The sequence below is a fragment of the Convolutriloba macropyga genome, chromosome 7 (assembly GCF_964194025.1).
Source record: "Convolutriloba macropyga chromosome 7, txConMacr16.3, whole genome shotgun sequence".
Lineage (NCBI taxonomy): Eukaryota > Metazoa > Xenacoelomorpha > Acoela > Convolutidae > Convolutriloba > Convolutriloba macropyga.
The window spans coordinates 59,431,956-59,454,304 of record NC_134474.1 but is presented as its reverse complement, the minus strand read 5'-3'; positions in this window follow the sequence as shown (position 1 = coordinate 59,454,304).

Below are 22,349 nucleotides of genomic sequence, written 5' to 3'. Positions count from 1 at the left end.
TATTCCATGTGTATCTAGAGTGTAAAGCAAAAAGAATTTTCGGTATAGCTTGCCTAGGAAAAAAGTTAGTTTTTCATACGGAAATTTCGACTTATACGCTTATTCTATTTTCAAAAATATAAGAATTTCATCGGGTCAAGGAGTTGTCCAAATTGAACCAAACTTGGTATGGAGTATCCCATGGGTATCTAGAGTGTAAAGCAAAAAGAATTTTCGGTATAGCTTGCCTAGGAAAAAAGTTAGTTTTTCATACGGAAATTTCGACTTATTCGCTTATTCTATTTTCAAAAATATAGAAATTTCATCGGGTCAAGGAGTTGTCCAAATTGAACCAAACTTGGTATGGAGTCTCCCATGTGAATCTAGAGCGTACAACAAAAAGAATTTTTGGTATAGCTTGCCTAGGAAAAAAGTTAGTTTTTCATACGGAAATTTCGACTTATTCGCTTATTCTATTTTCAAAAATATAAGAATTTCATCGGGTCGAGTTGTCCAAATTGAACCAAACTTGGTATGGAGTATCCCATGTGTATCTAGAGTGTAAAGCAAAAAGAATTTTTGGTATAGCTTGTCTAGAAAAAAAAGTTAGTTTTGCGTACGGTTTTTTTGAAAAAAAAATCAAAAATATAGAGTTAAAAATGGGTGGGACGCCTTTCGGGCGTCAAGATTTTTCGGTGCTCTCCCTCCCCCCTCCCCTCTTTCTCTCGCCCCTGTTTTCGTCTCTCGCTCGTGTCTCGCGTTCTCTCGCTATCGTCTCGCGTTCTCTCGCTCGTCTCGCGTTCTCTCGCTCGTCTCTCGCGTTGTCTCGCGTTCTCTCGCTCGTCTCTCGCGTTGTCTCGCTCGTCTCTCGCTTCGGTCCTTTGGTTTGAGTCTATGATGTGTGTTTATGATGTATGATATATGTTTATGTTGATTTCAGCTTTCTTGAATGAGTGTCAAAAGAAGTCTTAATTATCAAAAAAAGTCTTATTAGAGGTTCATTTTATTCTTAATGCTGATAGTTAGACACCTTGAATTTTGCTCACCATAGCAAAAAAAAAGGCATGTCTCCTATTAGTAGAAAGATGTTCATGTACCTCACGTAAAAAAAAGACTTTTTATGTGGATTTGTGGACTGATGGAACCCTCTGGCGTCTTCATCTTCAATGGGCATCTACAAGCATAAAAGGTTAGTTTTTTGTCTGATCATGAACGCACGAATAGTCTGGTGAACGCACGAAAGTCTGATCATGAACGCACGAAAGTCTGGACATGAACGCGCTTAAGTCTGATGAACGCACAAAAAAATTGTGCGTTCATCAGACCTTTAGTGCGTTCATGTCCAGACTTTCGTGCGTTCATGATCAGACTTTCGTGCGTTCACCAGACTATTCGTGCGTTCATGATCAGACTTTCGTGCGTTCACCAGACTATTCGTTTGTTCATGATCAGACTTTCGTGCGTTCACCAGACTATTCGTGCGTTCATGATCAGACTTTCGTGCGTTCACCAGACTATTCGTGCGTTCATGATCAGACTTTCGTGCGTTCACCAGACTATTCGTGCGTTCATGATCAGACTTTCGTGCGTTCACCAGACTATTCGTGCGTTCATGATCAGACTTTCGTGCGTTCACCAGACTATTCGTGCGTTCATGATCAGACTTTCGTGCGTTTTTCCTTGTTTCCAGACCATGTAAATTTGAACGCACGACACCCCCGTCGTGCGTTCATCTGGGTCTGGACATATCGACTTTCCGTCTGGGACCTCAACCTGGGTTAATTTGCATCATAAGTAATGCTCGTTAACAGACAAAGTTTTGAAACATGCAGCCCTTTATGGAGCTATTTGGGCCTATTATCGACATAAGTCTTCTTCTTGATACATATGTTCCGATCTCAACCTGCTTTGGTAACCTGGCCTCTTCGTCTTCCATTCTCGAATGGAGAGTCTGAAAACCTTTTCGACGTCATTTAGAGGCATCTCATAGTTAGAAAAGCGCTGAAGTGTACTGAAAACCGCTTGAAATTCATAAAAAACTAAAAACTAACTCTTAGCAGAGTTTTTGGCCATTCGACGCAGGTTTGAGTTTCATTGTTACGCGGTTAAAGATGAATCCCCTACCACCAATATTTGCCTGCTCTGCTGATCAACCAACACTGCGCGCTTTCTGTTAACATTTATTAAGAATCAGACAAATTCCGCCACTGTTGCTTCATCTTATGATTACCGTATATCACCGTCAAGCAGAAAAATTATAGTTATGCTATTGTCAGAACCACAAATCGCGAGGCGTGGAAAAAGTTTTGTCAGGTTCTTACAAGACTTTGAAAACTTTGCATGCTGGTCTTAGAAAGCAAAACATCAGTAGAAGCAAAAGATCAGCGTAAAGGGGCTCAAAAATTGTTAAAACGCAATGCTAAGAATTCAAATAAATGTGAACTGAATTTTAGCCTAAAAAAATTAAGATTGTAATAACAAATAATTCCGTATCTGAAAGTAAAGGTAAGCATAGGAATAAAACGCAGGGGCAGCCCCACCAGAAAGTACCCCGATGATTATAATAGCTTTCTTTTACTTTTTAATAAAACATCACATAAAACACATAGTTAAACAATATTCATGAACAAATTATATTATTTAAACACATTTATTATTACTTATCTTTAAAACATACGATTTAACATTAAAAGAAAAGTAAAGGAAACAGTAGTAAAAAAGAAGTGATTAAAGTTATTCAAACACTTAATTTTTAACAGACACACTTTACAAAATTCAACTGAATTGGGTTTTACACCGTCTGAAAAGTATGAGTAAACCACAAACACTAAGAGAATTAAACAAACTAGAGAAAGAGGCCAAAAGAAACATACTAGATGATAAACGGAGACAACAAGAGTTTTGTGGTAACGCAGAAGAGTTATTGGTCCGATAACTAAAACTCTTATTGAACAAACAGACCTACTCACAGAGAACAATGGGGAAATATATAAAGCATTACAATCAATCACTGATGCAACCTATACATTAGCTTTAAAAGAAGCTTTACTGATAAAAGATGCTTGTGGAATAGCTATATTGCCTTATGAAACAATTCATGTTCTTTTAAAAGCAATTTCTCCGAAAAATATTGATTAAAAAGTGAAACCAAACTTTACACCTTCAAGCAATATTGTTAAGTTCACAATGCACTTTTGAGCGTAAGTTTGTTGTGCATAAAGCAAAACAAAACAATTCCAGAAAGAGTCAGAAAATTAAGAAGATAAAATAGTTAAAAAAAGCAATTTAGGCAATAAAATTCAGCCACTCCAAGGTTTCTCGATAACGTAAGATAGAGAACACAAAGGGGAACATTAGCAAATAGAAAACCACCTTACAGCAACACTACATCTCTCCCCCCACCCAAAATCAGCGGCTTGCCTAAACGGGATGCTTAATCTAAATCCACGAACAGGTATGTTGTCTAACGGGTTAGCTATGTTCTCAAGCATGTCCATTTTTTTCTTCGGGGAAAGCAATCTTTTTTCTCTTTGTCCAGACTTAGAGCTCATTTTTTAGCTTTGTGGTTCTTTCAGAAATGTCTAAGATACGTTCACAAGCGAAACGTATTTTTTGCAGTGGGGAGGATAGTTGAAACCTCAAAATGAAGAAACGCGCGTTCTCTAATTAGCGTTCAATTTACTTCAAAGATCACAAAAGGAGAAAACAACAGAAGAAAGAGAGAGCACAAACTGAAACTTTCAAAAGATCAACAACTCAAGTAATCTTCATCACTCAGGACTTGCAAAGGCAGCCTCTATCATCTCAATGAAGTGTCGCCATGGGATGCAATGAAACGAAGCGGATATACGAAAACCTTATCAAGACAAGGAACTCGAATAATAGCAGCAAGTGATATCAATCCATTGGATCAGTGCCGCATCAAAGCCTGATGGAGCCTTAAAAAACTCCATTTTTGGCTTTGTAAAGTCCGACGTAGTCATCGACAAGCTGAATCTGAAGAACCGCACAATAGCAAAGTTCGCAAAACGCTTCGAACAATCTTCTGCATTGGAAACACCAATTACTTCGCATTGATCTAAGAAAACTCAAAGTTGTCAGAAAACGTCCACTTGACAAAGCCAATCTTGCCAAAGTTCTTGCAAAACTATTCAATTATACGCTCAAGAAGTCAGTTAATGCTCTTCCAGGTGACCAGAAAGCTCAAACTCTAAAGTCTTACATGAGAGGTTTGCAGCAAATTCTTGTTTTTGATAACATTAACAAGCCACAGAAATGGAATCAGCGTAAAGTTTTCTCTCAGCACGTTCAAAAACAAACATAATTGCTTAGGTCTCATAGAAACGCCTTTCCAACCAAAAAATTCAATTTGTTATTCAACTTCTGAAATTTTGATTTCGAAAAGCTGATCAGGGAAATGGATAAACCCAGCCAAGCTTGTCCTGCCAAGTTGAGAAAAGCAGGCAAAGAGCCAGAAAAAAATTCATACCAACTTAATCAGTGAGGAGCTGCCCAAAGAAACAAGAAAAAATGAAAAAATAATTTAGAAAAACGCAAAATTATCTATTGCTTAAACTTTTTGGAGAAAAAGAGGCTAATGCCTGAAAGAAAATGCACAACAATGAAAGATTATCACAAAAAATCCAGGAAACTAAAATTTTATTAACAAAAAGCACTTCTGTTCAGCAAGGCAAATCTGGCAGAAAAACGAAAATTTCCTGAAGTACGTAAAATTGAAAAAAAAAACTATGTGACGAAGCGTGCAGATTTGATGAAGTGCAAGAAGTCTGCTTGAGGTATTTATGACTTGGGCTCAGGTCAATTATTTGTAGTAGATTCAAGTGCAAGCAATGAAGGACAAAATTACTAATCGTTGGCATCGAAAGTTTGTTCATAGCAGAAGCCACGCGATGCAAAACTTGCGGACAAACAGATGATAACATTAAGTAAAACACTACACGGAAACAACGGACACTAAAATCGGAAAGTAAAAGACAGAGAATAATTTGCAACTGCAATATCTGAAAAAAAACACAACCGAAGAGATTTTTCGATGAGCATCAATTGTCCCAGTCAATATTCACAAAGAAACTGCTCAATTGGAGTTTTATTGGATTGTTCATTGCAAAGCAACTCGACAACTAGTCCTGCAAGTGAAGAAACAACTTGATCACACCAATAGGTTTCTGTCTTGGGAGAAAAGAATAGGACAAAAATGTTGCGCTGATTTAGTCATCACATCAAAGAGTAGATTTTCTTCCCTAAACTGAAATGCAAGGCTTTAGAAATTTTTCCAGGCCTTTATAAAGAAACCAGCCAGTGCAAAAACGGAAACGCGTTGCAAATGGCAGTCCCATGCTTCAACAGGCAATCAGGCAGTGACTTATTAATATAAAGAGTCAATTCTGACTGGGCTCTCAAAATTTGCTTGAATTGTTATGAGCAAAGAACGAGCTGAAACGGATCCTGCTAATGATGTGCAGTGCTTTTTTGTTATTGAGAACCAGAGAAAATCCAGTTTTTTGTAAAATATGGAAAGAATGAGTAGCAAATTTGGAACAAGCGAGAAAAATTGTTGCGATCAGCTTTTTTCGGGAAGAAGCAAAATCGAGCCCTGAAGGCTGCTTCATTTCTTGAATTTTTTTCAGTTGAGGCGAAACAGTTGAGTGACTCTTTTCAGCAAGCTAGGAAGAAACTTGGAATTTTTTTTATGTAGTTGAAAAGACAACTCAATAAAATTTAAAAACCTTAGTCATCAATGTAAGTTTAATCTTAAAGCAAGACATCCAGAATTGGGTTAGTTGTTTCTAATGGATCTAGCCAAGCTACAACGCGATTTTCATTGGATTACAGACTCAAGCTTGCGTAAAAAATCAACAATAAACATCAGGTATTCTTGTTAAGATCTGCTTTCATAGGGTTGCACTAACCAACATCCATAAAATTCCAAAAAGGTGTAGATAAGTTGTATTGACAAAAAAGTCAAGTTTACTAACGTACTTTTTTGAAAATCTATCAACAGGCAATGTCAATGACACATAGCACAGTTAACGTATGCGTTCGCTTCATCATTATGTCCTTCAATCCAACATATCCAATATCCTGCAAAAAAAACGAAATATCAATATTTATCTCGAACAAGATCAAATTTTATGAAATTATATGACATACTCAAAATTTCAGCTAATTTTCAGGATGCTGACACGTTACAAAACAAATTCAGCAAAAAAAGCTTCTCTTTGTGGGTTTTCAAAAACCAAATTGGGTTCCAAATGATTCAAGGCCCGTTCCAAGACGAGCTGCAGTTTCCGCCGAATTGAAAATAAATTTTAATTAAAAAAAGGTTACAACAAAGCATTGGCGTAAAACTTAATCCCAACAATGATCAATTACAATTTCCAGTTAACTTGATAGGGAAGGTCAGATTCAAAAAGAACAGCACTTGTCAGAATCTTCTTCACACCTATGTACTAGGCTTGTTTTCACGAACCTGCATTCAACGCATTTTTTACCGCTTTTCTAGCGTGAAGAAATAACTTGGCTGAGAATTTTTAGAGCAACGCGTGCCATGTGATTTTGGCTTTATTTTTTTATCTGAAAAAAGTTCAGCTACAACAAAAAGTTTTTTGTGCAAGCAACAGAATCAGAATATCCAGTACACTTATTTTTCAATGCGTCTTTAGTTCTTCATGCTGTCGCTCTCTTCCTCTTACAAAAACTGGAGATTTCTTCGGAAAAATTGAATCAAAATTGCTAATAACTCCAATTTATTTGCATTGTGTCCAGACAAAACAAAAACTAAGAGACTATATTAGGAGCCAAATTTAGTACACCGAACCGCAAAATTATTAGTTCCTTCAATTTTTTGGAGAATAAGAGACTTGAATTTGAAAGATTATGCACCATATTGAAACGTTACGGCGAAAAACCCATGAAACTATAATTTTGGTTACAAAAAGTTCTTCAGTGCAGCTTGGCGAAGGTGCTGAAGAAACGAAAAAGTTCCTAAAAAACGTAAAAATGAAGAAAAAACTATTAGTAAAGTAGCGTGCAGATATCATGAAGTGCTAGAAAACTGCTTCAACTATTTATAACTGGGGCTCAGGACACATGTTTTTAGTGAATTCAAGTGCAAGCAATGAAGGAATCAAGCAGAAACTACTCTTTGGCATCATTAATTTATTCCTAGCAGGAGCCACGCAACGCAAAACTTGCGGACAAAGAGTTGATAAGACTAAACCATGTACTATACGGCAACAACAGAATCTAAAGCCAGAAAAAAAACAGAGAGCAATATTAAAATGCAAAATCAGAAATCAACTCGAAGAGATTTTTTATTGAACATCAACTGCCAGAGTCTAGTGAGAAACTGTTCAACTGGAGTTTTACTGGATTCTTCATTGCAAAACAACTTGACAACTCCTGCAATTGAGGAAACAACATGACTGTAACAGTTTTTTCTGGCTCGGGGCAAAGAAAGAGAAAGAGGACAAATGTTGCATCGGTTTAGTTATCACATAAAAGAACAGATCACCACCCATCAACTTAAGTCCCAGGCTTTGAAGAGTTGGCAATGGCAATTTAATCCAACTAGCCAGGGGAAAAATGAAAATGAGTTTCTTCTGGCAGTTATTTATTGATTTATTAAGTCCTTTTTGACAATCTCAGTGTCAAAAAAATTAAAAAATGGGCGTCAAATGATTCGAGACTGGCTTCAAGACAAGCTGTGTTTTCTGCAGAAAAAACAAATTTTAATCAAAAGAAAAGATTACAACATCCAGGCACTCGGAATAGTATTGAGTCCCAACACTGATCACTTTTAATTTTCAGTTAAATTGACAGGGGAAAACAGACTAAGAAGAGACAGCGATTGTCAAGTTGTTTTTTTAACTATCTGCTTGGCTTGTTTTCACCGATTACCACTCAACCTCAACTTTTGCCCAATTTTTAACTAGAATAACTTAGCTGTGAGTTTATAAAGAAACACATACGATCCGATTTTGCGTTAAATGTATTAACTTGAAGAAACTGCTGTAGCAACGAAAAATTTCGCAAGAACCAGAATCAGAATACCAATTACACTTATCTGACTACGCGTTCCTTATTGCTTATGCTGTCACTGCCGTCCTCGGACAAAATTTAGAATTGTTGTCAAAAAATTTCAAATCTGAAACGCTAGTAACCTCAATCAGTTCAAATTATTTCCAGACCATATTAACACGGAGAGGCTATTTTAGGAGCCAAATTTACTGAACCGAACCGCAAAATTATCAGTTACGTCAATTGTTTTGGCTCTTCAACAAGAGGATTTCGACTTGGGAAAAGATGCACCATATTAAAAAATTAAAACAAAAAACGCTTGAAACAATAATTTTACTTCAAAAAGCACTTCAGTGCAGCAAGTGAAAGGTGTCAAATCAACTAAGAATTTCTTAAGGTACGTAAAATTGAGAAAAAACTCTAAGTGACGAAGCGTGCAGATTTCAAGAAGTGCTAGTAGTCTGCCTCGACTATTTTTAACTGGGGCTCAGGACACATGTTTGTAGTGAATTCAAGTGCAAGCAATGAAAGAATCAATCAGAAACTACTCTTTGGCATCGATAATTTATTCCTAGCAGGAGCCACGCAACGCAAAACTTGCGGACAAAGAGTTGATAAGACTAAACCATGTACTATACGGCAACAACAGAATCTAAAGCCAAAAAAAAACAGAGAGCAATATTAAAAGGCAAAATCAGGAATCAACTCGAAGAGATTTTTTTTGAACATCAACTGCCAGAGTCTAGTGAGAAACTGTTCAACTGGAGTTTTACTGGATTCTTCATTGCAAAACAACTTGACAACTCCTGCAATTGAGAAAACAACATGACTGCAACAGTTTTTTCTGGCTCGGGGCAAAGAAAGAGAAAGAGTACAAATGTTGCATCGAGTTAGTTATCACATAAAAGAACAGATCACCACCCATCAACTCAAGTCCCAGGCTTTGAAGAGTTGGCAATGGCAATTTAATCCAACTAGCCAGTGGAAAAATAAAATTGAGTTCCTTCTGGCAGTTATTTATTGATTTATTGAGTCTTTTTTGACAATCTCATTGTCAAAAAAATTTAAAAATTGGCATCAAATGATTCGAGACTGGCTTTAAGACAAGCTGTGTTTTCGGCAGAAATAAACAAATTTTAATCAAAAGAAAAGATTACAACATCGGAATAGTATTGAGTCCCAACACTGATCAATTTTATTTTTCAGTTAAATTGACACGGGAAAACAGACTAAGAAGAGACAGCGATTGTCAAGTTGTTCTTTTTAACTATCTGCTTGGCTTGTTTTCACCGATTACCACTCAACCTCAACTTTTGCCCAATTTTTAACTAGAATAACTTAGCTGTGAGTTTTTTTAAGAATTACATACGATCCGATTTTGCGTTAAATGTATTAACCTGAAGAAAATTCTGTAACAACGACAAAATTACGCAAGAACCAGAATCAGAATATCAATTACACTTGTTTTGCTACGGGTTCCTAATTGCCTATGCTGTCACTGCCTTCCTCGTACAAAATTTAGAATTGTTGTCCGAAAAACTCAAATCTAAAACGCTAGTATCCTCAATCAGTTCGCATTATGTCCAGACCAAATTAACACGGAGAGGCGATTTTAGGAGCCCAATTTAGTGCACCGAACCGCAAAATTATCAGTAGCTTGCGGACAAAAATTTTTTAAGACAAAGCAAAGTACTCCACGGCAACAATATAATCTGAGGTCGGAAAGTAACAAACAAAGAGCAAAATTACAAAAGCAAAATTGGAAAAAATAGAAATGCGTCGCAACTGGTAATCCCAGACTTCAACAAGCCAACAGGCATTGAATTAAACAGTCAATTCTGGCAATTTCCTTGTCACAAAATTTCAAAAACGAAAATAGATTCCAAATGAGTCAAAACCGGTTTCAAGAAGAGCTGTCGTTTCTGCGGAATTAAATAAAAAGTTTAAGTTTAAGTAAATAGAAAAAATTACAACATCAAGGAACTCGGCATAAAATTGACTCCTAACACTGATCAAATTCAATTTACAGTTAAATTGATAGGGAAAGCAGGACTAAAAAGAGAGAAAGAGTTTGTCAGGTTCTTCTTGTTAAGTATCCGTTTGGCCTGTTTTCACCGAAAAGAATTCAACCTTAGCTTTTGTCCGCTTTTTACCTAAGTTAACCTAAGAATTTTTTGAGCAGCACATGCGACGCGACTTTGCATTTAATGTATTGACCTGAAGACAATGCGGCTACAGCGAAAAATTTTTATTCAGGCACCAAAATCAGAATATCAACTCCACTTATTTTGGTGGAGTTTGTTTTATTGGACGCCATTGTTTTTCGGCAATAATTTTAGAACAGGATTTTTTATTGATGAATCGATAATTTGGGATAATTGGATGACAGGATTTTCACCTGCTTTTTAAGGTTCATGAGATCAATCAAAAGAAGGATTCCAGAAACAGCACTATTCAACAAGTATAAAATAGCATAGAAAATATTCTTAAATTCTGTTCTAACCAGCTCTGACCATTATAGCATTAACAAATTTACCTCATTTTTGTTACCCCGAAATGCCAAAGATAGACAATACACCATCCATGACTTGGACACATGGGACAAATAACAGGATTCTTTGATGGAGATGAAAAAACTGTTGGAGTTGCTCATTTTCAAACAGACACTGGATTTTAGATATAATTTGTCAACAAAATCGTTGATGAAAGAAATCATTAACATGCCAACAACCAGTAACAAAAAATGCAAAAATGAGGAAGCTAAAGTTCACTATGCAAAGCAAAAAATCTTTCAAACGCTTGACAATAAAATGTAACGCTAAAAAATACTAATGTAACGCTCAAAGAAATTGGATTTCTGAACCTTCAATTAAAATTTACTGGTTTTGATAATCAATGAGCTCAAAAAAAGATAATAGTTGCAATGAAAATAGACACCTGCGATTGCTTTAGGTCAAATATTACAATTTAAAACAATTTTGATCAAATTTGCCTGGTATTTTTGAGATTATGTTTCTTGAATATCCGACAAAAAAGAGCAACTTTTGAGCTAAGTGACAACAGATCCCAGGAAGAGGGTACTTATAACCACACCGATTCACAGATGCTTGAATGACAAAGTTTTTCACGCAATAGCCAGATCTACAGCCTATTTTTCTGATGTGTTGCAAATAATTAATAAGCTTTCGAAAACATTTCTTAATTTCCTTTCAAAGAAGTTGCCGATATCAAAGTTGCTTCCAGCCATTAATTCGTTTTTGTACCAGATTGCTGCAGCCGTAGCTGCGGACTTGCTACTGAAAAATATATTCAAATCATTTACCCGTATTCAATGCGGGTTTGACCATTGTAGATCTTTTTACTCTAAAGATTCATTGCAGCAACCCTAGTCGAGACCTGGAATTTATGAAAAGACCTATTAATTCCAGGTGGGGGGGGGGGGGTAAATATTGAATTAAATTACACGATCGAGGACCCTAGTTAAGTTCGAGCCTAATTCTTTTCATAAGTCCAGCCAAATTTTTTTCATATGCAAAAATGAGGCAAACTAAAAAGTTCCAACAACATCTGGGTTCGATCTCGTGACCTTTTCGAAGTGTAACGAATGCTTAACCAGTTGCGCTACATGACCTTAACTTTAAAGGAAATTGAAAACAAGTCATTATAACGGTCGCGAGCGTATTTCCAGGACACGTTTTATTGTCCAGCCAAATTCCAGAACACCTTTTATTGTCCAGCCAAATTCCAGGACGTATGTTTTAGTTCCAGCAAAGTTCTAGGACGGTTGTTTTAGTTCCAGCCAAAGTCCAGGACATTACATTAGGTCCAAATAATTTTTTTTCATACCCAATATCTGTCGACGACAGTCTTTTCATAACTTAAATCTGTCGAGGACGGTCTTTTAATAATTCAAGATCTCGACTTGGGAAATAAAAGAAAGTTTTGTTCATCACCAAGGCGCTTCTCAGGGAACCAGTAGATTCTTTCAATAATTAGCATTGTCTTGTGGTGTTGAAAAGATTCAAAGCTCGTCGAGGTTATCAAGATGAGATCCACAGTGATAACACAAAAATTTTTATTCAATGAAGGAAAGCTGCTTTTGAACAGGTCAATAACGAAAGTTTTCCAGCATCATATTTCCTGCGTTCAGATGAAAAAGCAATTGTTGGCTGATAATTCCCAAAGGTTACCTCAAAATAGAAGATTATGGGAAAAAGATTATAGAAGATTATATTCATTTTTTGTAATAAGTCCGGGGAATACGGAGAAAAAAATTTCATCGTTGAACACCGCAAAAAATCCGCATTCAACGCTAAAAGATGCGGGCGCTTTGCGGTGAAAAATTTTTTGTTCACCGCTATTCACTGCTAATCTTACATTGTTTTTTGACCAAACCTCGACTCGGGAAAGAGAGTACATATCGAAAAAAGAGTAAAAGAACTAAAAAAATATCTGTCGAGAATTGCAATTATTTACAATAATTGGTAAGGAAAATGCAACACCACCTTTGAAAAGGACACTTGGGACGAATAACAACGTTTCAGGGCGGAAATGAAAAAAAAACGGTTTGAGTCGTTGAACTTCAAACAGGCAATGTACTTTTCAAGCAATTTGTTACCAAACTCTGATAACGGAAGATGTCGACGTACCGCTAAACAGTATCAATAAAGACCACAGAGAAGAAGATTGAAAGCTTACTATGGTTCGCAAAAAAATCCCTTCAATGGTTGGACAAAATAAATGAAAACTATGACTATACTAATTTTTAAATTGAGTCGTCAGAATCTCCAGTCAAGCAGAACTAAATGTTTACAATTATTGAGAGCACAAAAAATGATGATCATTGCAACGAAAAGCAACCACTGGATGGGTTCAAACATTACAACTTCAAACCACGTTTTTTTTCCAAATTCCCCGATCATTTCGAGCTAAATTTTTTTGAGCATAAAGTGTTGGAAAGCAATTGATGATGCACAGGAACATGCCTGGAATAATAAAAACTTCATTAGAGAGGAAATAAAAATGGTCAATTTTGTGTTTTTTACAGAACTTGAACTTTGAGAAAATTGAGGAGAAACCCAGCTACACTTTGACTCAATTGATCTCTGACTTCGGAGGAAACATTGGTCTCTGGATTGGGTGGAGTGTGCTCACTTTCTTGGAACTGTTCGTTTTCTTGTTCAATACTATCAAATTATTACTGTTGGGAAGAATTTGAGACGAAGCAAGGTGATCGAGAGCCTTTTGTATGAACAAATCACAGAGAAAACTCAAACTATTGTACAATTTTTTATTGTCCACTAATGTTTAAATATGAGCACCAAATGTATATTTAGGATCTGTAAAAAAAAACAGAAAATACTGAGTGAAAATAAAAGCGGAACAAGTAGCTTTGATCTGATTTTTTTTTAAAAAAGAGCACTGTGATGCTCAACAAACTTCTCGTTTTCGACATATTGTTAAAAAGTTTAAAACATCATAAGCTTAATGTCGAGTTGGAAAACTTTTCGTAGCTCATCATTGAGGCTTGCCATGTTCAAGAACAACTAGGTATATAGGAATGATATCAATTTTTTTAAAAAAAAATTGAAAACTTAGTCAAATAGAATGTAAACTTAAATTGATCTCTGTTCTATTTAAAAGCGATTAAGTGACCAACTACGATGCTAAAAATATTATATTGTTTGACATAAGGGAGTAAAGAAATGTCAGAAAATATTGATGGCTCTTTTCATGAACATTTTATTTTCAAAACCACTCCTCATTTTTTTGCGCATAAACAAATATTTTTGGGCTCGAGCTCTTGAATGCGTTTTTTTGGTCATGCTTGAACAAAACTACTGCTCAGATTAAAGTGCGGTCGAAACGGCCTCCGACCAGGCCTCCAATCAGACTCAAGTGAGCTCGAAACGGCTTCAGATCAGAGGTTTCGGAATGAAGTGACTTCTGATCAGACCGTACACAGGCCATGGTCCAGACTATAAAGACTATGATCAGACGTTCCAGACCGAAGTGACCTCTTATCAGACAGAACCCAGACCATGGTACAGACTTGTTTTCGCTCGAACTGCTGTCGAGACCCTGAAATTTTAGTCTGGGAACAGTCGGGTGAGCAATCGAATGGGTCTGATCATAGCTCATCTGATCAAATTTGGGTCTGGACATCAATCTGGGACTCAACATTTCGCTTTTTCGAATATTGGCCACGTAATGAAACTCTGCATCTGGTCATTTGTGTTGGTGGGACCATAATCCCATCAACACACGTGACCAGAAGCTGAGTTTCATTACGTGGCGAATAGGCGAAATAGCATATGTCACGAAATGGGTGTGACAAGGTCAGTTTCTGCTTAGTTACTTAGAAAATTAGTTTCTCGTACCTTGGAATTTAGTTACTAAGGCCTACATTTGTTACAAACCTTCAATATTTAGGTGACCCAATTGTGCTATTTTGAGCATGAAACGAACCTCAAACTTTATTGCAATTTTTGATATTAATTGTTTGAGACCAATTGTCTAACTAATCATCAAATATCTGTCATTTCTGTCATTTCAACCTAATTGACACTATCTAAGTTATTAGATAAGGCTACCGTTCACCATCGTGACGGGCGGAAATGTGTAACTTATGGCGTGGCAGTTAGGCATGAAATAATGTCACTATCCTTTACACTATACCAAAATACTCCAATTTATTCAAATTGCTTATTAATTGAGTGTAGATCAACTTGAAGCAATTAATTGAAATACACTCGATTACTTTAAGCAATTTGAATGAAGATTTATATCTGTAACCCGGTTTGAAGTTTTCGCTAAATGTTGTGTAAGAAATTAGCTCAAACAATGAAGGAATTTTGAAAGAAATGTGCTGACCAGCGCTGAAGTTACTTTTCTCCGGCATTTTAAGAACCTAAAAGTAAACATTCAATACATTCAGTATATTCATTCCATAATTTTAGCACATTCAGCGCTTTTTCTACAAATTTTCCCGTTATTACCACTCACTTCTCGGCCCGGGAATCTTGATACATAGTAGTGGCAAACAGCGGCTAAACCGAGTAAACATACTGCAGAACACCAAAATTGGCCACGTAATGTTTCTTGCATATTTTACTTTTTCTACGTTAACATGTGATCCGAAACATCCAAGTTTACAATATTTGTAAGACCAATTTAGCACTGATTAGAAAAAACTGACTGTCTTGAGACAGGGACATATATCCACTATTACTGTTGTGAGATTGCACTCCTTGTGTAGAATCAAATTGAGGCTGCTTTATAACGAACACAATAATCAATAATTGACAGAATTTTTTCGGTCAATTTTTTTTGCACTTGAATGACGTCAGCTGCTTCAATTTCTGCTTCTAATACAAACACATCGCCAGGCAAAAATCTAAGTTGCTATTTTGCCATAAAAAATGGTTACCTTAACAGTTTAAATAAGTGAGAAAAAAGCACGGATAAACGTAACCCTTTTTCTTTATATTGATCTTTCAGTTAGGACCAAATCTTATTGCTCGAAATATTGATGAGTAATTACTTGAGACTCAAATTAGCGACCTAAATATTCTTGTCTTTTGATCACTGATGTGATTATCAACACAAATGCTCAAAAGCTTCATAATCCTCAAATAGCATCACTCTTAAAATTATGGTTTTATTCGCACGGGAATTAGCAAACAATTAGGTTTTTTAAAATCGAATTGACAAGTTTCTACCTATCTACATTAGTAAATGCAGGCAACGCTGCTGGCGTGGACAAAATTGAACAGGAAAAAAGATCGTTTCCCGGGTCACCAATCATATAGCTTTCTTTGGTTTCGTACTAGTTCATATACGATACTTAGTAATCATACTGAGTCATATATGATTTGTATGAACTCTTGGTGGTCATACAAGGATCTCATATGATTTCCTAGAAATCATACAAGGATCATTCAAAAATTTTCAAAACCAAAAACTGTTTAAATTTTGTTTTCTATTGCAGTTCAAAAAATTTATTGGAAATCAAACAAGGTCATATATGACACATAAAACATTGACTGGTGCCTCAAATTCGCATATCATGTAGTCAGAGGACATATTAAGTATTTATATTGCATTTGCTATCCACGTTTGATTCTTTTGTGCGCTAAAGGAATAATTTTGCAATTTAAACAGATTCAGAAAACAAAATTGAGGTTATATGCTAATTTTTTTAAAAAATTTTCTTATAAATGAGCCTTTATAGGTTTAAACTGGCTTCAAGCAATATCAAAATTTCGTTATCTGTTTTTTGGCGCCCAACTTTGCAAATAGTATTTTGCGTTAGGCTCTTTTGGCAGATCATATATGATTCCAAATAAAAATAAAAAAAGGTAAAGGGTAAAAGATTTATGATAAATAGATGTATGATTCTTGGTTATCGTACTAGGTTGATATATTATTTCTTGCTAATCTTGATTTCCTGACAACCGTACAAGGATGATATATGATTTCTTCGGCTTCACACAAAGATCGTACTAAAAAATCAAGTATGGCCAGTATGAAATCATATACGAACCTTGTATGAAATCAGAGAAACTTAATAACGGGATACCATGGTCGTGGAAAATAGTAAGAAACTAGAATATTTACACGAGAAATTGGAGAGAACTGATTGGAGACTGCATTTGAACAACAAAATTTTATTGTGAGCAGTAGCATCATCTGATCAGGTGGCGTTTACTTTGATGATAAGTTTTGAGACGTAACGATGTGGCGGCTTTCTTTTTGTCAGAGGAGCAACCAATAGCATAGGAAGAGAGGATCTCGAGGGTTTGAAAAAATATCAGATTTTGATTTTGCTAAATAAAGACAAAGACAATCCAACGTTAGTCTGTTTCGTTTGTTTGTACTGCAGTTGGAAGGAGAGAAAAATATGAACGAATAAAAAACTATAAAGCAGTAATTATATTTTCAAGTTTATTTTGCTCTTGTAAGAAGGTTGTTATGCTGTGCAGCGAAAACGCAATAAAGGCTTGATTGCTGGCATAAAATGAATTGGATCAGTAGTGAATTTTGATGATATGAGCATTTTGACTACTAAGGATGCATTTTATTAGTTTTTTAATGTTCATGCTGCCAATTGAATCAGATATTGACTACAATTATTTCTACTCAGTTAACCAATTGAAACCTGTCTTAGGTGATTTTATCTGCAGTTTTTATCTGAAATTTTGCCCCAATTTTGTCTCGTTTTGTCCAGTTTATCAATTTCTCTAAAATTTGTAAACTTGCTGATCTGTCGTTTTCTTAGTTATCCAGATACGTTGTTTCGAATGAAATTGGTATTTATCAGTTTTTGGGAGTCCTTTGAGTCAATTTTATACCAATTTATCAAAAGTTTGTCCTTTTTCACTTGTTTTCTATTTTGGTGACCTTTTCAAAATCACAAAAATGACTAATCCCATTGAAATTGAAAAAGGCTTTTGGAGCTAGAGGTGCAAAAATACTATCGATGAAAAAGTTTTAGCATAAGCATTGTTTTATCGGCTAGATAAAGCAACTGCATAAAACATTACCAAGACAAAAACCACATAAAAACAACTCAGCAAATGTAGCTTGAGAATTGGCAGATTTTTCTTCTAAGTTTACGTCGGACACAAAAGCACATTGTTCAAGTAATTGGAAGATATTAAGTACAAACTTGGCTAAATCCATACATTTCATGTTTATGCTTAATAAAAATATGTCAGAAGATCTTTTTCTGAGCCTTCTACGTAGAGTAGAACGTATCGTGCGTCTTTGAACGTTTATAAAATTAATCGAAACGTTCTCGTTCCATAGATTTTTTATTGCATTATTCACTTGGTGACATACTCTGTTAGGAGGATCGTTACAAACAAACGAGCGGGCGAACAAGCGATCCGGACAATATGCATACGATTGCGGAGTGGGCTGCACTGTCGTAACCGTACCGGAGATCTTCGATCCGAGCAGTGGAATAGTAACCCTGGGGTTTTTTCTTCAACTAGCCAAATAAAATCTACGAACTCGAGGTGCTGTGACTTGGATCTACAGTTCAGAGCAGGTACGTACTCTTTTAGTCAACCCGACCAAATTGCGTTTCTACAGGACTGAAAAAGACCCAAAGACCCAGTTGAAAAAGTCCTTGCATGAGGTGTCAAACTGCCGCAGTTGGCTAAGATCACTATAACAAAAAGTTAGTTTCAGGACTTTTCAAACATCTTGATTATAACTCGCAAGACGTATTCACAGATGTATGTTTTCTCCGGTCTCAGGTAACTTGCACTTCTGGTGAGAATAAAACAGAGTTGGCGTTGGTCCTGGGCAAAGCCCGCGTTGAACCTATGAAGGTGATGACCGTTCCGAAGTTGGAACTGCAAACCGCTCTCCTCTCTGCACGCTTGGAAAACGAAATCTGTCGAGCATTGGCCGTTACTGTTGACCTAGTTTTCGAGCGGACAAATAGAACGACTGTCTTGCAGTGCGGTTTATTCAAATAACAAACACCCAATCTTCATTGAAAGTAGTGTACTTGATATCCTGGAATACCACACCATTGATCAATGGAACCACGTCACCATTTGTCATAATCCGGAAGATGCCGGCACGTGTGGTATTTCCGCTGAGGTTTTGCAACCAAGTAACTGGAATGGGGGTACTGACTTTTTGAGGATTAAACAATTCACTCTCGTACCAAAAACCGACGTTGACGATAGCATCAAACTCGGCGTCGTAAACCAAGGAACAAGTTAATGACTCCATTTCATCCTTAGCCACATCCGCAACCAAGTCCGTTATTGAACAAATATTCAACAAATAGTGTTTGATAAATTCACTTCTTATCAAAAACTAATTAGTTTTACCACATGTGTGCTCCCTTTTTAGCATCTCAAGAAAGTTACCCAACATTGATGACAGCATTAGGGGCCCTCTTGAGCCTGACAAAACCGAACGTCAATAACAGTGTTTTGTTCATTAAGTCTTTTAGCACGGAAAGAAAAGATCTTCTTGACCACAAATCCGTCAAGAAGAGCATCCATTTTGTTCAGTTTATTCGGGTTTCTTGGACCTCATGGTCTCATTTGTTCTTCTGGTTGACTCCGACGGCTAGTGGGACTTCAACACTAAACATCCTGTAGTTTTAGATGAGTGTCATTTGATAAACTGCTTCTGCTGCATACTCACTTGAAAAGCCACCATCAGGCTTTTAATTATTTATTGTCAAAGGTACAAGAACGTGATATCATCCTTAAACTACGTTCGTCACTGTGTTCCATCAAATCAAACAGCGTCATGCGCAGAAAGTTGCATGCCGCAACCATTCAACCGATCATGACAGACCTCCCAGAAGAGAGACTCGCATAACAGTCTCCTCCCTTTACCAACACCGGGCTTGATTAATTTAGCTTATTATACGCCACCGTTCTTCGAACTACCCAAAGAGCTGGGATGTCTCCCCACTTATTTGAATACTATTTGCTTTCTATGTTGAGGTTATTCTGCCGATGAACACTTATTCCTGTGAAATTTGAGTTGAACGGTTCATTTCCCGCCGGAGTACGCCTGCTATGACTTGGTTAGACAATCAACCGAACTTTATCGGAGCTCCGGGACTGTATTGAAAATTGGAACACGCTCAACATCAACTTGGAGCTTGTGCATAAGGGCTTTTAGTGCAGATTCAATCCGCCCGGTAATCCACACCAAGAAAAACATATGGAAGAGGTTGGTCCGCAGTTTTAAGAGAGTGGTTTGCACCTTCCTCGCTACACGTCGCCACACATATGAGGTTTTGAACACTAACTTTTGACTGGTTGAATACGCACTGAACGCACGTCCATTAATGCACCTGAGCACTGAATCCTCTAACCTAGGTGCAACAACATCGAATCAATTTCTATTGGCAACCAAACAACTGGAATTCCTTCAATCGTTGCCGTCGATGAGTTCCATCATCGTAAGCGGTACGCCCGTGCACAGTCCTACGCAATTTCAGTTTGATCACGTTGGCTTAAAGAGTACGTACCTGCTCCGAATTGTTGACACAAATGGTAGGCTTGTGTCGAGCAGCACCTCAAGATAGGTGAATTAGTTTGGATAATTGAAGAAACCAACCCCAGGGATCACTATTGCCTTGCGCGGAATCGTACGCAAGTCGTCCGGACCACTCGTCCGCCCGTTCGTTAAGCTTGTACTGATCCTCCCAACAGTGGATGTTACCGGTTGAATAATCAAATGAAAAATTTATGGAAGAATTAAGCCAACATTTTAGCCTAAAAGTCACATAAAACAACTTTAAAACCCCTCTCGTATCCGTAAAAGTATAAACAACATCAAAGCTATCAGTTTTAACATATTTTTTATTAGAGTTCATCAGTATTTCAGCAGTAAAAAATCAAAAATTGAATCAAAACAACAGAAATCAGTCAGCCTTTTACATAAAGTTTGATAACTACTCGAAGAAATGGGTACACCAAAAACCCTTTTCTTACAATTTTTAACTCGGCAGGAATTTCAATCTCACTTTTAAGAACAGATTTTGGGGGAAAAAAGTAGAGAAGACGCAGAAAATGATCGATTTTTTACGCCGAACTTGCCCAATTTCTCAATTTTTTAAAACTCATTTATTCGGAAAAGAAAGAAATTCAATTTTTTTGAATTTTGTTTTTTGCGCTCTGTAGGCTTTCTAATGATATCACTCACAAATCTCGACGATAAATACATCGATCGGATAAAATTGACAGAACAGATAAAAACAAACCCCCTACCATTCAACTGTCTCCTGTAACTGACAATAGTAGTCAATTAAATTATCAACACATTCACAAAGAAAAAGTTCTCTTTAAATCAAAGTGAACAAGATATAAACTAGCATGTGTTCTTAATTTCCCTGTCGATGTCCGTTTCCTAAGAGTTATTCTACTTCGGATGTTGGTCAGATTGTTATGGATATACAATAGCATTTATTTTTATTTCCACAAAATAAGCATCCTCTTTTTGCCCTTACTACATAAAGATGGCCGGCACAGCAACGGCTACCTCTCTCAATAAATTCATTTTCTCTCCTTGAGGAGGCTACCCCTGTATTGAACTGCATCTTCACTGTCAATTCTTTTTCTGCAATTCTCTTGCAAAACTTGTGCAGCTTCTCAGCACCTTTCTTACATATATTTATTAGCATTGGTGATTATTTCAAGTTTAGCTGATTCAGTGCCTTCCTTGCATAATTTCAACACTTCTCTCGCAAAACTTCAGCAGCTTCTCAGCAACTATTTTACGTATTTTCAGCACTTGTGACAATTTCAAATTCAGTGAGTTCAGCGCCTTTCTTACGTAATTTTAAGTGCAGTTTTTTAGCACACTATTTTTTATGTCGTAGTCAACATGTTTGGTCGTTCTCCTTTTGCATTTTTGTAGAGCCATTAATCAATAAAAAATTCTGCGATATTTTTTCAATGATTATACATGTTTTTCAAAAAACAGATCAAATGAAAAGCGTCACGCTATCATATGTAACGGAAAAAAGACCTTTATACTTAAGCTACTTGGTTTCATTCAATCAGAGGTTTTGGTTATATACTCCAGCTGCAATTACTGCTTTATCGTAAGGTTGACAAAGTTATTGTCTTTCGGCAGATTCTCAACTGTTTTCAGGTTGGACTGCTCTAGTGCAATGCTGTTTAGTCTTCCTCCTGTGCTGCTTCTTCCAAATTGTTTAAGGTCAGCCATAAAAATCCCTAGATTAAAATTCAGCAGATTAAGCGTATTATTATGTAAGAGTTATCCGGTGTAATATAATTTTCTTCAGCGGTTGTCAGCGCATTCTTCACATAAATGTTGACGAAATCCTCGACTCGGGTTATAAACCGATATGAATATAAAGCATTTTCAGAATTGTCGGCTTTTCAGCATCGTCCCTTTTGGCAGATAATTCTCGTAAAATTTGCATGAGGTTGTAGAAGAAACCTAATGCAATGTTCTTCTCCGATGCATTCAATAGACAAGGTTTTGTCTGACAAACCATGATCCAGTAATGTTCAAAGTTTCAATTCTGGCTTTTCAAAATCACCCTGTTGTCCACGGCATGAGAAATGATAGCTGCCCAAGTTGGGATGACCGAACAAAACGATGAAGAATTTGTACGAAATCTTCGGTATGTTTGGTTCCAAGCAAAAAAAGCGTCGGTACGATCAGTTTGTTCAGCATTGTCGGTTTCGAACGCACGCAAAATTCGATATCGTCGTTTTCGACGCAGGAGAGATTCAGTTTGTTCTGTTTTTGAGGATTCTCTATGTTCGGTATTTAAGTGTAACAGATTGTCGGGATGTTTGATATTTAGA